General features: G+C 38.7%; 1 long non-coding RNA gene across 1 annotated transcript; it reads right to left on the minus strand.

Annotated features, from left to right (window-relative positions):
* Window positions 1-1,268: 1,268 nt before the first annotated feature.
* On the minus strand, window positions 1,269-2,583 carry LOC130459671 (uncharacterized). Its single transcript, XR_008919240.1, has 3 exons — window positions 2,435-2,583; window positions 2,069-2,130; window positions 1,269-1,431 (listed from the first exon to the last, which is right to left on the minus strand). It is a non-coding gene; the product is annotated as an uncharacterized lncRNA (long non-coding RNA).
* Window positions 2,584-4,203: the final 1,620 nt, after the last annotated feature.

Raw genomic sequence — 4,203 nt, forward strand, 5'->3', positions numbered from 1 at the left:
TTAATCCTCAAAAATGCGCATTTGGGGTGACGTCAGGCAAGTTACTCGGGTATGTCATTAGTTCTCGGGGCATCGAGGTTGATCCTTCAAAAATCAAGGTCGTTCTAGACATGAAACTGCCAGCGAATGAGAAAGAAATTCGGGGGTTCCTTGGCAAATTACAATATATCAGCAGATTCATTTCAAAACTCACCATGATTTGTGAGCCAGTGTTCCTAAAACTCCGCAAGAGTGAGCCTAAGGTATGGGACGAAGATTGTCAACATGCATTTGACACCATCAAGGGATATCTTTCAAATCCATCAGTGTTAAAGCCAGAAATACCGGGTGTTCCACTCGGGCTTTACCTTACAACAACTGACTCAGCAGTAGGGGACATGCTTGCCCAAGAGATCGAAGGCAAAGAAAATGTCGTGTACTATTTAAGAAAAAAGCTACTCGAGTACGAGACAGGATATACTCAACTCGAAAAGCTTAGTATCCCCTTGGTTTAGGCCACAAAGAAACTCTGACACTACATGCTCTCCCTTACAGTGCACGTGGTTTGCAAAACAGATCCTCTCAAGTACTTATTCGAAAAACCGGCTCTCAACGAACGGTTGTCCAGATGGTTGGTTATGTTAGATAAATTTGATCTGAAATACATTCCTCAAAAGTCTATCAAGGGTTCAGCGGTCTCAGATTTCCTAGCCGACTGTCCTATCGAGGCAGAAGAGGAGAATTACGACCTACCTGATGAGCAAATTCTAATGACAAGCGACGATAATTGGTCGCTGCACTTGGCGCCATCGTGAATGTTGCGCCATCGTGAATGTTGCGCTTGTTGTGAGCTTCGTTCATGGCATCGTTAGTAACCTCGATAGTCGATATTTCGCATAACATATTCAATCAAGAAAACATAAATAACAGAAGAATAAATCCCTTTAATCCCGTTCCTACACTCACACTCATTCCATTTTAGCTTGACTTGAATTTAACATATTCTTTTTAACTTATTCCTTAAAACTCTTTGCTTAAAGCCTATTGAATTCTATTACGTGCAAAACCTGTAAGGTTTAGCACTTATGATCCAGAACCTTGGCTCTGATACCAAACTGTAACGCCCCAACTTCTAAACACCATTAATTAGGTTAATTATCTTTAATTAGCAGCGGAAACCCTAATTTAGTCGGAGCGTCACTTGCCGTATTTCCCTCGTGGAAAATACAAGGCGACATAACCTTTTTAAATTACTAAATAAACTTTAATAATAAATACTTCTAGCATTTGGTTAATATTAGTATTAAAATCTAACTCAAATCATGAGATCAAACTTAGAGTTTAATTAATACATCCCTTTATTACTAATGACATAATTGTCTCTACTAAACATCGATCGTGAATTTGATGGTTGCATCCTCACTCTAAGGCATCCCATGATCTTCTTCGTACCTAAAACAAAAGCAACATCGTGAGCCGAGGCCCAGTAACATACTACCCTAACAGCGTAAACTCATTTCAATTCATTTTATTTACTTTGCAATCAGGGAGAATAGAACATAGTAAAACATTTTCATAAATGCAATAAAACATCATTTATAACTTGAAACTTTGATAGTTCCCATTATCTTTCTTAAAACCTTCTTTTTACTTGGTAACTGACAAGTTAGCCTTGCGGGACGTCTCCCACCTTGCGATAGTCCTCAAGGAGCACTCTCCCTTGTTGGACATACGCCCGTACCTAGATAGTTTCTTTTTTTTAGCTTGCGGTAACCCTCAAGGAGCACTCTCCCTTGTTGGGTATCCCGCGGTACGGCGGTACGTGCACGACCTAGAAATAGTAACCCCACTAACTGCCAGAACCGGTTACACTTGTATTTATCATGTTTCGTATCTTATTATTAACTCATAGACATCGTTCTTATAAAATCATACATAAACATGCTTGAATATAATCATCATAAAACATACTTTATAAACACATTTCATATCCCACAATCCAATAAAAACATATCATTATAAACATATTTCATAATCTCATCAAAACACATTTCATAAGGGAATTGTGGGTGTTAACAATAGATGTTACCTCAACCGTAGTTTATACTTCTTGTTCGATGGGCCGTTCTTCCTGAGCTCCGAGTCCAAATTCTTTCAAAGGATTATATAGTCGAATTAATATTAAATGATAAACAATTTAAAAATCGATACTTTCGAAATAATATATTTGTATATATATTTCTATTTCAAAAATCCATGAAATGTTATTTTAAATTCTATTTTTCTTTTTATTATTAGGCAAGGCTAATAACTTAAATGCAATTTTTCTTCTTAAAAAAAATAATAAAATAATTTATTAGTACATAATTAAATTTATCAAACTTTATTTATTTAAAAACATGAGTATGATTAATTATGTGAAAATATATGAACATAAAAATCATATGCCACTTACCCCGAAGCCCAAATAAAAATTGGGCCAGCTTAAATGAATTTGGAAACCAAAGTTTCAATTGAAACTTGGTTCCTGGAATTGAAAGCGCAGCGCGCAGGGGATCAACGAGGGACAGGGGAGAACGAAGAGGACAGAGGGGGGGGTGGTGGTGGCTGAACGTTTGGACGGCGCCGCTGCACGGAAACGAGCCGTAGATGCGACTGTGGTGGTGTTTGAGTGGTGGCGGAACAGCAAGGAAAGGAAGGGGTGGTCGACAAAACAGGGGAAAAACAGGGGAGGGGCGTTTCTGGTCAAGCCTGGGCGGCGCAGCAGCAGCTCGCCGAGTTTTGTGAGGCGAAGGTGAGTATAGAAGGTGGTGCGGTGGCCGGGGTGTGGTGGTTTCATGGCTGGGTGGTGCGGCAGAGGCGAAGAAAGAGGGAGGCAGAGGTGTGCGTGAGGGGGGAAGAGCAGGGAGGGGAGATACGGTGGGGTGCGGTGGTTCTGGGTGGATGCAGTGGTGGTGGTCTGAAGGTGGTGCAGCGAGGGGGTGCAACAAAGAAGAGAAATAAGGCGACAATGGTGTTGGTTATGGGTGGTGATTTCCAATTTTGTTTACTGGTTCTTGGTTTTGATTTTCTGATGTTGAATTCCAATTGGAATTAAGACTGATTTGTAAAGTCAAGAAGAGTGAAAGAGAAGCTGAAATCCTTGAGGAGCAAGGCATGAATCAAGACTGAATTGAGGGAAGGAGAGGAATGAAGAATTTTCTTCATTCTTGCAATGTACGTGGAAAGCAAAGAGAAGAGGAAAAATGGAATTTTTGATTTTCTAAGGGCATTTTTGTAATTTTACACAGTTGGAATAAATTCAGAAATTGGGTTGCCATTTTTGGAAACTACTAAAAATAGAAATGTTAAGCTAAAATAATTCTTTATAAAAATATCGTTAACGAAAAATAAATAAATTTTCGTTTATAAATTTATCGTTTAAAATAAATCGTAAAAACGTTTAAAATAACGAAATTTTTAAATTATTTCTAATAATTAAAACGAAATTACGTTAATAAAATATTATTAATTTTAATAAATCGAGTTTAAAAATTTCGGGGTATTACAGTATTACTGGACAACCCTCGAGCGGGACTGCTACATCTTCGTCAAGAAATGTCCTATCTGTCAAAAGTGTGTGAACCTGAAGCACATTCCCCCATCCTTGCTATATTCACAATCATCACCATCACCATTCTCAGCTTGGGGTATCGACATCATCGGCAAAGTCACCCAACAGGCACCGGGGGCCATGAATTCATACTGGTGGCAATCGATTACTTCACTAAGTGGGTCGAAGCCATGTCGTTCAAAATATTGGGTTCCAAGCAAGTGGCCCAGTTCATACAAGAAAACATCATATGCAGATACAACGTTCCTCACGAGTTCATTAGTGACAAGGGAACCCATTTCCAAGGCGATTGTGAAGATCTATTCACCGAGTACAAAATTCAACATCACCGATCTTCTCCTTATCACACATAGACCAATGCGGCAGTCGAAGCAGCTAACAAGAATGTCAAAACAAGCATACCATCAAGAGTAAGTGTTAGAGATTGATAGATATTTTGGTAAATAGTTATGTTATTGTTATTTTCATGCGTTAGGTTGCAATAACATTTATATATAATGCAGTAGTCATTGGATTCTATACGTGGTAGACCTACACAGAAGTTGTGTATATATTTTCGATTCTGCGATAGGTTCCAACCGAGAAACTAATGCATGAGGAATCTTGTGTTT

The sequence above is a fragment of the Spinacia oleracea genome, chromosome 4 (assembly GCF_020520425.1).
Source record: "Spinacia oleracea cultivar Varoflay chromosome 4, BTI_SOV_V1, whole genome shotgun sequence".
Taxonomy (NCBI): domain Eukaryota; kingdom Viridiplantae; phylum Streptophyta; class Magnoliopsida; order Caryophyllales; family Amaranthaceae; genus Spinacia; species Spinacia oleracea.